At 42.3% G+C, this 12,876-nt stretch overlaps 1 protein-coding gene across 1 annotated transcript in view; it reads right to left on the bottom strand.

Moving 5' to 3' along the window:
- The window catches only part of LOC128302984 (diuretic hormone receptor-like), a 56,058-nt gene that overhangs the window by 42,218 nt on the left and 964 nt on the right, over nucleotides 1–12,876 (bottom strand). The window lies entirely within an intron of this gene.

Raw genomic sequence — 12,876 nt, 5'->3', positions numbered from 1 at the left:
ATTTCTCCACCGATTGGGATCCTAATTGAATAATTACTAACCGAAAGGTTGCCGAAGAGAAGGCGCACCGGTACGAACGGAACTCCAAAAAACCCCCCGTGAACGAATGTCAGAGGGAGCGCAAACTTATCGCTTCCTTCCGGTGGTGCTTCCGGCAGCTGTAGCACGGTGGGGAAAATTTTTCCAGCAAAATGAGGCGAGAAAAATATAATAAATTCACTCCACTCAGACAAGCCTCTCCGTGCCGGGAAGTGGCCCGACTGGAGAGTTCATTTTGTGTGATGTTATACTCCCATTAGACAGTGTTTCCGGCCACCGGAAGTGAACGAAATAAAGCTGCTGTTTGGTGGAAAGTCCTGCCAGAAAAGGAATGTTTTTGGTAGCGAGTGTGCGGCTTCTAATCGAGTGGATTGAGGGTAGGTCGTCTGTCTGGCTGGAAAGAAATAACGTGTCCAGGAAGCACACAAGGGAAATTAGGAATGGCCAAAATCCGGGCTACATTCCACCATTGGCTACAGGGAAATCATGAATGATAATAGAATTTCATTTAAAAAAAAACTCTTTCGCATCTCGAAGCCTTCCTTTGCAGCAAAGATTTAAACACGATGATGGCACGATATTGTTTCGTACCATGTTTAGATTATGGCGTAGCGCAATAGCAATAGCGACGGGTTCACCTTCATGACCATAAATTATAACCGCAAGGAAGGAGATTAAATTTATGTCTGTCGCTAATGGACAGTGGCATAGATAATGAAAGGATTCTTGTGGAAAACGTGGCGAACAGTGGTTTGAGCTGTGCTTCAGCTAAAGCAATTTCAGTGGTCGTTTGTTGCCTGCTCGAGTAGTTTCAATTCCTTATCCGTAACAGAAATGCTTTTCTGTATAGCCAGCAATCAAATTAGAATTTCACTATTTATGGAGCTTAAATAAAATCAACGTGACTAATGTAAATTAAACATTTGCATTACAAATGATTTAATTAAATTGTATTGACATAGCTTTAAAAGCGTGATTTATTCCATACATTTATTTTGTTTAATTGTTTTTGGAACCACCAGTCAGTTATTTAACAAATAGTATAAGAACAGAAGTAATTTCTTTTCAAACATCTGCTTTTACTTTCGTTGAGTTCACTAAAAATCAAATGAGGCAAATGGTTCCAATATTGCTCTCATTCTATGTGTAATCAATTTTTTCATGCGCATGCATTTGTTTTCCGCTTCGGTTAAACCATTTTTCTATCACGTTCGGTTTTCACCCCATGCTTGGCAAGCGTTAAATTGTCAACGAGCATTAGTGCCGCTTCTGGACCGTATGCCTTCCAAGCCAATCAGGCCAGATTTGCCAACAAGCCGTAACCATCAAGGGGGTTTTACCACTCTTATATGTGCAACCGGACTTCATCCGCAGTGTTCATCCGCAGTTCACCGGATTCCAACCCTTTCGTTTACTTTTTTTCCCCTTTTTTGAGATAAGATTTCAAAGATTTCACCGTTCAATGAACAAACTTCGGCAAACGAGAGTTGTTGAAAGTCGTTGTTCGCCCTCTCATCGCGTGCACAAAAGTACTCGATCGTTGCTCTACGTACGGGAATCGTAATCTGATCCGTTTGCCGAGCTGCGGTGTCATGGTGGCAGCAAATAGTGTTTGCAATTTTACCACCCTGCTCACTTGATGATAATAGCATGCTGGTACGAAAAGGGAGTGCCCGAACGCAACAGGATAACCACTTACACCGCACGTGGTGTGAAAATTTCCACGATGAAGATTCTTTTTCACGCTTGCCGAAGTTGAACGGGATTGCAAGAAAAAGAAAAGATAAACAGGATGAGTAGCAACAGAAGTTAGTTGCAAACGGGTTTTTGGTCCAATTCCATTTGACCTACGTATCCGGTTTTCTTCACAGTAATGTGGGACGTGCTGAAAGTGGAAAAGCTGAGCACCGCAAAACCTTACCGATGGAGGGAAAGTAAATTGATCTTGGTAAGAATCGGTTTACGATTCGATGCCAAGATGGTGTGAAATTGTTTGTTTTCTGCAACGCTAACTTTTCAGAGCTGTCAACCTGTGGATGACCAGCTTCGGGTTACCTTTGGCACCTTCATCCATTACGCTGTCAGTGGTACTTCATTCAATGGGTTTCCGATTCATGATTGTGCACTGCGAGTGTAATGAGGATGTGTAATTTAAACGCATACAGAAACTATTGACAAGTGCTCCCCACTTCCCCTGTTTGGGTAGTTCACTTTATAATGATGTTATTATCTACTAACAGTGATTTTTTCATAAATGCATTAGGACACTTGACGGGAAAATAAGTTTAAAAATAAGTACTTTAGTATTTTATTACAAGTTTTATGCTGATAACTTTATAAGCTTTATACAAAAATAACAATAATATATTTAGGTAGCCACACAACCATGCTCTGCATTAATCAGAATCTATCTCTGATTAGCCAAATGATGATCAACCACAATTTTATTATTGTCTTCTCTTACTTTTTTGCCCAAGAAATCAGGAAACGAAGAGTAATTGGTTGTGAAGCATTTCCCCAAAACAGACTCAAAACATAACACGAACGAAGCACAAGAAATATATAGCTTCAATTTATTCTCCAAACATCGGCTTTGAACGGCGGTGTACCATTTTATTCAATACTCAAATTACTAGCCACCCTTAGAAAGCCCTGAAGACGAGATTGAACTGAGTTATTGCAGCCATAAAACAGCGTATAGCACGCTAGAGTCCACTGAATGAAACAGCAACAAACCTTACGGTGGAGCAAATCTCACTCATTCGTGCTGGAAAAATCTGGCTAAAAGTGTTTCCGGTGTAGTCGTTTGAACTAAATTCGGCGTTTAGTTAACAAAGTAACTGAATAAAGCAATAGAAAATGTCTATCAGAGTAGCCAAATTTCGTGGCTATTCGTGCGCGACCAGGCGTCTCCATCGGGAAGATCGCGTGAAATGGAGACGCCTGGTAGCTCACATTACTTAAACCTTTTTTGTTTTTCGGGGAAAGCTTTCGTTTAAAGCCTTGCCACCTGCCACCTGCAGTTAGTTATCTTAAGCAGATGGCTCAATTTTCGAGGTTTGTGGTTTTATACCCGCCAAGCTTTACGATCCTTACGATTTATCCATGGGCCACCCGCGGGAACCCTCGGGGAAGTGTTAATATAATGTTTGGCACGTGTTTTTTCCACTGTTTTCTCGTTACTGCGTGAAGTAAAATGATACAAAGTCGGGGGTTCGCATTTCTTGTATCTGCTGAACCGCTATCACCCGGTTGCCTTTAGGTGGTAAACTTTTGTCGGGATTAGGTCCCAGTTTTGCAATTTTTTCCTCCCTTTAGCTGTAACAGTTTACGAGCATGCTTCGGGGAAGACATCTTGACTGTTCAGTCGATGGAGGCAATGGGCTACTAGAGTTGGGCGTGTTTTTTTTACGTGCTTGTTGGTCTGTTTTATTGTGGGCTTCTTCTTATAGCTGTCCAAGATATCCAAGAACTAACTTTGCCTTATCCAATGTTTTTTTTGTCGTTGTCGCTCCTGCTTATAAAGACATAACATATCTCCACCGCTCGTGCGTAAGTGGAGCCATTCCACAGTGAAACGTTTGACGGATTATTACCGTGCGGTGTATCATTCCAGCACAAAACAAGCAATCCATAACAACACGTAAGGTATGAGAAAACACCTCATCACGATCGCCCGCATTGTCACGCATTGTTAGGTCTGTTGTTTCGGTCCTCCCAAAACATACTCCTTTTCCTCACCTCGTTCCCCGGCTAGATGGCACTCAAGCAGAAGAAATTCCACCGAAGCGTGTAAGGATTTGTGGTGAACGCGTGTTCGTGTGGGTCCCGTGGGAGCGCTGCAAGCGGGAGGATATTTTATTCAGCAAAACCCGAAAAATAGAGCTGGCTGAAGGAGTGTGGCAACGCCTTGAGCAACGGCAACCAAGCATCGATATTTCCGGCACGTTCCATTCTGTCGCCGCAATCGTTCATCCCAACCGTACGCACACCGTTACGTTTGCCTCGCCCAAAGGACACTTTTCCTTTTATTTTTGTTTATTTCTTACACGAGTGGTAAAGATTTCGTGCTGATATGACAACGGATGCGTTCGTAAATAGCAATAAGGCTTCCAGTTGTAATAATGCGCCATGGAAAGTGGTGTGAAAGCGATTGAAGAGCGTTTGTGTGGGTGTGTTTTCGGAAGGAGAGGAAAGTTTATTTTCGTCCCAAGCGTTCGTGCGGTGTGAATAATTCATTCCACAACCCCATCACGTCAGAGTGGTCGCGTATGATGTGTGACGCGTGTAGCCGCCAGCACGATGGACTACCGGTGTAGTAGCAGTGCATTGTGCGTTGTGTTGTAAATGGACCGACTACAGACAGCAAACATCAAATCGACGGGTGGGTTTGCGTAGGCGGTGGCACTTTATCTTGATGGTGCAAAAGATTGAGCGGGTTTCGATGGTTGGTAGAACAAATTGAGCTTTTTCAGCAAGCGGTGATGGTAAATGTGATTAGGCTAGGCTAAACAGGATCAACAGCGAATGGTTAAATTATGAATAGTTCCTGGTATCGCATGGTATGTTTGATGGTGCGTGGGTTAATTCAATCCGGAAACGAACAATACGTTAGGAATGGAATGTATAAAGCGTGTTTTCTGAAGGCACGTTGGGGGCAAGTGAGTATTATGCCTATGTTGGTCAAGAATGATCAAGAATGTTGTTAAATTGTAGCATAGAGCTTTATTTTTCAGTTTTGGAATTTATTTTTTGTAATTATAGAGCATCTTCAAGAGGTTGACTTCAAACACCCCATGGATCTTTCAAATTGAAATTTAATTAATTTAGCGCGATCAATTATTCCAACTCAATTACTGCGAAATACTGCAATTCAATTAATCAATCAGTTTCAATGTTACGAAGTGATTTTTTTTCCTACATTTGCACTGCATATCTCGAGAGGACATCATTACTTCACTTTCAGCGAACCAAGTTCATTTCGATGATTTCTCTCCGGGGGAAAATGGCTATAATTGAACGCACAGATTATCGAATGATATATTAACGAACAGTGCTTACACTAGCGAGACGGCTTATGAGCGTTTAATTAAATTCACTCCGGCGCTCCGATGCTATCGAATCATCCCAACCTCCAGCAGTGGATCTAAATCCCACAAACACAAGCGCTCACTTCCACGGGAAGAAAGTTCCGTTTGTACGTTGCCGAATTAATTATGCTTGCCAGTGGAACAAACGCTCTCGCACGAGAATTCGCACACTATTTACCGTGCCGTTATGTGGGTCAACTGTTAACTCGGCAAACTCCCCCTGCGCGTGTGTGTGTGCCTAATCCGACGCTATCATGGGTGGATTTGTGACTGTGTGTGTGTGTTTCGGAGCGGGTGTAGAATCCAAACGATGGCAACACATCCCGGGGCGCTATGTTTAATGCATGCAAAACTCATTAGATGGGTGACAGCTACACAAGCGGCGCTCGACACATGGCACGACGTTATTTGCTGCTTAAAAGACGCTGTTTGTGCAGCTGCATGCAGGGACTGTGAGAACACTGCTGCGTGAACACTGCAGCTATTTGCGCGGAATATGTGTTCTGTTCGTATCCCCGTGCCCCGTGATTACAATTCGTACAATTTAACCACTTTATTCGCTCGTTGCATTTCTGCTTTCGGAAGGTTTTTATTTTTGGTTTTAATCTTCCACCCTATTGCCGGGCTGTCAACGTGCAGGAAGCTGAAACACGAACTGACAGCCTCTGTCAATCGTATGTGTAGCGTAGCTCTTGATTGAATTATCTCATCCCCTTTCAGCTGGCGCGGTTGTCGCGTGTGGTTTTTCGTCTTCATCCTACGTCGTTTCCAATTGTTGATTGAGATGTTCGTTTTCGTTTGCTTCGTTTTATTTGTATCACCACGTGAAACTTTTTTGGCAGTAGCGGTAGAATTTTTGGAGCAGAAAGCGTGAAAGTCTTGTCAAACAACTTGGCCTACACAATAGGAAAGTTTCTTTTTCTCTTGGCGTTCTTCTAAAGATACACGGTAGAAGAAATCTCAACACGCTCCATAAATAGAAGAAAAAATGTCGTAGGCAGTTGTCTGTAGAAGAACACCGAAATGGATCGTGCTCACCGGTTGATGGACATGCACAAGCCGGTCATCAATCTCCTTGGAGCTTCGATTGATTGGGTACGGGGGCTGTGCGAGATGAATTGAACAGAAATGATACACGACACACAGGATACACGGTTTATCGAGGGTGTGCATTCAGGTTAGGGTCTCTTGCGTGAGTGTCATGTGTGATATTCAGGGAACAGTGAATAGCAATACAATTTATATCGTGTTACCCTCAGCAGGGTGAGTGGAAACTCATGTTGTCACAAACAAATATTGTGAATATTCTTGTTAAGAAGGGCACTGACTTTTTAGAGATGTTACAAACATGGGAATAAGCTAGTTTTTTTGACGAATGCAAAAAAAACCCTTAATGTACTACCTTACTTAACCTTACTTATGTTTATATTTGAAAGGATTGTTAGAGGTGTTGGTTATGATGGAAATTTGTTTTATTAGTTCTTAGTTGTTATTAATAAAGTTACAACGAAGTTTATTTTTTAAACGTTTTTAAGATCGGTACGCAAATGTTCAAGTTTGAACAATATTTTTGGATTTCGGACGATATTTTATTCCACATTTTTAATAAGCCGCAGTTTTCTTCACACTTGTTTAAATTTATTTCCGCTTTATGTCGTAGTCCGATCAAAAAGAGCCCTTCGGCTCGAAATTACTCGCACATATTGATCGCGATCGCCATCGCCCTCTATCGGAAGTAACCGCTACTACCCTGACATTCAGAGGTGTCAAATTGAATTCACAAATATATTTCCACAAAAATCACTCAAATTTCACTCTAACAAACAGCTTTATATAAAAACATAGCACAACAATGAGAATGCGTGATGCATTCTTCATGACGATTTTGTTTCCTCTAATAGCTTAATTACCACTAAAAGAATCTCATCCAAACACACATGTGAAAGCAATTCCTCCCATATTGCTTAGCTGTCTCTTTTTTGTTAATTTAAGCGCAACAGCGCCACCGTTTCGTTTCCATCGTTCCCGATGTCGTTCATGTGCAAGCTCGTCAACGCTAATCGTTTCCGATGGCCAAGGGGTTGAATGGTACGACCGTTTACGTTTGGACACAAGTTATCGCTGTAATCAGATTACATCATTAGGAGAAAGTAGTTCTGTTTACTTTCTCGCATGCGATGCCCACACACACACATGTTCCGTGGCGTTGGACCATTTGTGTCCTAAATGCAGAGCGGGTGTGCAACCTGTACCGTAACGATGAAACAACGATAGACGAATATGAATGTGGACATGGCGATTGTCGTGCCAACCGAGCAAAGGGGCGAAACGGGAAGAAATAATAACACACAACCGGCCTTACAAAAATGTTTCGTGACGCAGCACGTTTTAGATTTCCTTTTCTGTCTTTACTGCCCACACCCCAAGCTCACCCCGTGTAAGCGGGATGGAAAGAGCTTTAAGGGCTTCCGAAAATGGATAGAACTTTTTTCATTCTCCACGACACAAGGGACTCCTCCAATCGGAAATGGAGCGAGTCCATTTTTATGTAACAGATTGTAAGATTATTTCGGTTACGTTTCGTTTCATTTTGGATTCTGTTTTGAATGGCGTGCAGTGAACGAGACGGGAAAGGCCAATCTTCAGATGTACTGTTTTTTTTTACAAACGGGTGCGGGAAAGAAAGACCCGAATGGAGAAGCTGATTGGGTGGTCCGTCCCGTTGTGCCGTGTGTCGTACTCTTCCGGCGTTTTGTTTGCATTACGTGAGTGTCCGACGAATAAATTGTATTAGCATGATAATGGAATAATATGGATCAACACTCGTTCGTCTCCGACACACAATTCCCTCCCGCCGCGGTCTCACTAGCGTATGCGCACATACACCGAAAGGCCATTTAAAGAAGACGTGCATCAAAGCGTATGCTTCTTAAGCGGTTGTACAAGCACTCCGCACGATGATGATGCTGATGCAAATCGCAGGGCCACAAACGACGAGTCATGGTAAAATGCTCCACAAACTACCGATGTACACCGTTCCACCTTGTCAGCATCGGCATACGGAAGATGATGAGACATCCGATGGCAAACGATTCCCGTTTTAACTTCTGCCCGGTACGGTAGGGCAAAGATTTCTAGTTGGCAAGGTAAACTTTTGCGAACCCTGCCTCTAGGAGCCATGCCGGTAGAAGCGAAAGGTTTTATCGTCTGACACTTTTGATGTGTGTTCCCTGTCCGCAGGCGCATAATATAGTTTAGCCAGCCCGAAACGAAGCATCATAACGGTTGAAGTATGTATGAAGTATGTTATTCTTTCATTTCAATCACAGCCACTACGTGACACGTTCTGTACACGTTCCCAGTGCCCTTGGCTTCTTGTCCTGCGATCGGGAGTGATGGAGAGCCCCCGAGCCTGACAGGGTAGCGACGAGTTTGATTGACAGCGGTTTCATTAGATGTACGCTTATTTATGCATTAGCGCTCAAGGGAGACCTCTTTCCGTGGAACCGAGCAACCCGCAGATGGTCCTGCTTGTGAAGCTTACCCCAACAGGGTGGATAGAATCGGATCTTGCTCGTGATGAATTAACTTTGCATAAGATTCACGGTCAATGCCGCACAGCCAGGGAAGAAATTTGATCGGAGAGTATTTGAACGAATTTTTCCATCCTCCTACCGAAAATATCACAACGTTCGACGCCCCCCAAAACGGCAAAGTTGTATGATAAATTTAGGCCAATTTTTGGGAATAACAACCGTGCGCGGGCACCGGCCGCTAGAGCTACACTGCCAACACTCAGCCCACTGTTAGTTTATCATAATTTCACCACAAATCATTCGTAACGATCCACCCGGAGGGGCTGCACTTTGGCCAAGCGGTTTCGGCACTGTGATTGATGCCTTCGAGGTGTCTTTGTCTGTGCGCAGCAGTGAAAGATGACACCGAGTATTGCAAACAATCAAAACCCCCCCGTGCCTGACGTTGATGGGTCATTGTCACGGAGCACGATGGAGCTTTGTGGACGTGTGGGGATGTTTCTCACTGCCCGCGGCCGACAATGTATGAGTAAATGTGAAATTGTAACTGTCAGTAAGCCGCTCACGTCTCGAACGATTTCAGCTCGTTCGTTGACATGTTTTCGATTGTTACACGCTGCAATTTGGGCGTGTTGGTGTGCCACATTGGTGTCAATAGAATTGTTTGTTTCCGTTGTTGCTTTTGTACGGTGTGGAACATTAATGATTGTACAAAACATGTTATTGCCACCGCGTTCCTACATTGCCTAGTGATATTGGCATTAAATTCAACATTTACCATAGCTCTAGCTTATCGTCAATCTATCCACATTAGTTCAACCTCATTCGACGTGCAAGCGCAAGTGGCACAGCTTTAGGCTCGTGTTTGTCAGACGCGGATGAGGCATAGCATTAATTAATAATTTGCGTTGAAAATAATTAGTTCCGTGAATCAGTGTCACTGAAAGTGATATCCGGGCTCGGTACACTCGCTCCCCAAAAATCCTTTGCCATCACAAGCACCCAGACAGCAGCAGGACAGGGACTAGGTGAGTTAGTGAACTAACTCCATTGGAGTGTTCATTTTCCTCGGGCAAGTATCTGAGGTTAGGGTCGAGGGAAATTATTTCACGGCTGTTAGTGATGGTTCAACGCTTTACTTGCATAGCAGAATTTGAACAGTTGGGACTATTTTGGTTCACTCAATTCAATAATCACTGTATGAACTGAAATTTTGGGTTTTAAAGGCCTGGAGAGATTGATTAGCTAATATTCAAATTACTGAATGTACACACCCCTGGAAACTCCTGGAGTTTAATTTAAAAGAGGTAGTATCAAAAGGATTCTGAGAGGAAGATAGTCTATTTAATTTGACAGAAAATGGAAGTGTTAGTCTCAAACCCTTCCCTGGAAAACACTTCAATTCACTCCTTTTTTGAGTCTTCCTCAAATGTGTTTAACGCCACGCTTAATGATTCGCAGAACATCTTCCCTCACAATGTTCTGCATGTTCCTGCTCTTGCATTTTCTACCAGCAATAATAATAATCGCAATTTTCATTCCATCTTTCTTCACATTTTTACGTGCGAAAAAAAGCTCCATCATCCTCAACAACACCGCAACAATTTACAACCACTGTAAACAGGTTCGTTTGATGAGGATATTCATGTGCAAGCTGTAGAAAAATGTGAACCAAACACACCAGACAAGATGTGTGATAGATAAGGAATAGCTGTACACTTAATCATTCAATTATCTCTGCCTCCCATACGATGGATTTAAAAGGCGTTGGCAGACTAGTTCTGAACGCCACCGTACCTTATGAGTGATAAATTATTCCTGTGCAAAGTGCGCTACACCTACGCTAGCCATTTTAGATTATAAATATTTAATTCACCACCATTGCGAGTCTTTCAGCTTTTTCGTTAGAACATGTCTGCGTTAGTTCCACGGCATTTTTAGCAAAATTACATTTGCACAGAATGAAGTTGAAAATAAAAATCATTTAACATGAATTTGTTTGTAAAGATAATACTCTGTTAAAAATTGTTAAACAGCAATCTAATTGAATAACTATATAATGGCTGCATTGAACTATTAAGAGTAATCTAAAATACTCATAAAATACTAATTTTACGAAAAAAAACTCGTGAAACATAAAGACTATAGCAACATTCGCTGTCTACCTCATCCGTCTGACACTTGACTGTAAAGCCTAAAAGTCATTTTAGCATGTTCATAGGGCGTAGTAGGCCCAAATTTACCTAAATGGAGGAAGATACTTGAATGGTTGCGTCTGATAGAAAGGTCGGAAGAAAACGATTGTTTGGCAACACGGGCAGCAGACCATAACGGCAGTATGTTTTCTAAATTTTCTTTCTCAACAAGAATAAAAAAACCTTTTTAAGAGGATTAACGAGAAAACTTGTCGGGATGGGTAAGAAAGTAGGCTCGTTTTTTTGTAGAATTTAATATTAAAAGTACTTTTTTCTCCTTTTGAACCAATACAGATGAAAGAATGCTGAATGGTGTGTTAGAAATGATGAAATCAACATTTTATATTCTTAATTGTTTTACTAAACAATTTCGTGCTTATGTTGAAATTATTGCGAAACTGCAAAGCTAGTCTTAAATTATAAGTTCTTCTAAACTGTTGTAGAAACAGAGAAAAATAGAAACGAGACTTAAAAAAGCTCGCTTTTATTGAAACTATTGTAAAATTCAATTACTACCCTGTAATGAAGCAGGCAAAATGCACGAAAATAGTAACTGTCGAATGGTAGAAAAGCTCACATTAGCTTTCCTTCCCTCTCAATGTAGTGAAAATCCCCGAAAAGGCGCTATGAATGTTGTACTCATTCTAGTTATCTCTTTGAGCGTTGCTGTTGTTGCTGTTCAGCATAAAACCGTTCGCTATCGTCTTTCATCATTCGCTGCACTCGCTGCATTCCTCGAAATGGGGAAATGGTTGCCGTTGGGGATTTTTTTTTAGTTTAATATGCTTCATTCCTATGTTTGCTCAAAAGATGATCTTTTGCCTGTGCTGGTGCAAACGTTCATGCACCCGGTTGGAAGCAGAATGACGCCGGTAGCATATTACTACAATCACGGGTTCTGCATTTGTACAGAAGAATTCTTTTAACTTATTTCATCCGACGGCGCATGGAAGGTTTCGGTTTTGTGTGATTGGAAAGAGCGAGAAAACGGATTTATCTGTCGCAATGGGAAAGAGCAGTAAAAGAAGCTCATTGACTGTTGATGTGAAGATGAAAGCTCTGCGGAGAAATGATCATGAATTGCAGAAACCAAGCTTCAGCGCCGGTTCCACAGCACAAGACGCACAACGACCGTTGATTCTTTCTGGAACGAGCAAAAAGCTTTCTTCGCTTTTGTGAAAATTATTATATTTTCCTCACTGCAATTGTGTGTGCAGCCCGGTGATACAAAAAGCATACAAACGATATGATGTTGAAACAAAAAGCATCAGATTGACCTAGCTGAAGCAATGTCGATTTATTTGAAGAATTCCTTCCACCGTTTTTGTGTGCTTTTTGTTGGCACAGTCCGCTTCGATGGTAGCGAAAGTTATAATGGGCAACAAATTGCAAACTTCTTGCAACGATAATGGCAACGATGATGGGTATTGCGCTCGCAGGCGTTCGTTTAACATAACGATCAGACAAACTGGCATTCCCCCGGCTGGGCGCTCCATGACAAAAACACACAAATCCCTGCCGGGAAGCCCGTGCGTCTTGAAGTGCCAAACGACAGTCAAACTAGGCCATCGCCACACTCCGGTGGTGGGAGAAAAAAGTGGCTCAAGCATATTCTCCACCATGGAAGAAGCACTCGAACGAGTGGGCGATTTATTTTTTGGACATTAATGAGATTTTCCCGTCCGCTTCCATGCTCGGTCGGTGTGAGTGGCAGCTATTGGGAGAAATGGTTTCTTCCGACCGGTGTGTTGAAATTTAATCATACGAAAGACTCACCGATAAGACGGTTTAGTTCACGGTCAAGGATCACGGAAATGGTAACACGGTGCGGTAACACGTTGTATTTAATATATTTTTTTTGCTCCATCACTCTCATAATGCGCGCCTCTAGAACGATGTGACCTTTGGGCTCGGTGCGAACGCCACGCTAAAAGTCAGCTATTCCTGTTTTGTTTGTTCACATTTCCTGCTCACATCGGGCCTATCTTAAGTTGACCTAATTTTAATGTACAGCCG

The sequence above is a fragment of the Anopheles moucheti genome, chromosome 3 (assembly GCF_943734755.1).
Source record: "Anopheles moucheti chromosome 3, idAnoMoucSN_F20_07, whole genome shotgun sequence".
In the NCBI taxonomy this organism is placed as follows: Eukaryota; Metazoa; Arthropoda; class Insecta; order Diptera; family Culicidae; genus Anopheles; species Anopheles moucheti.
Note: the sequence above shows the minus strand (reverse complement) of the source record. Positions and strands in the feature narration are given on the sequence as shown.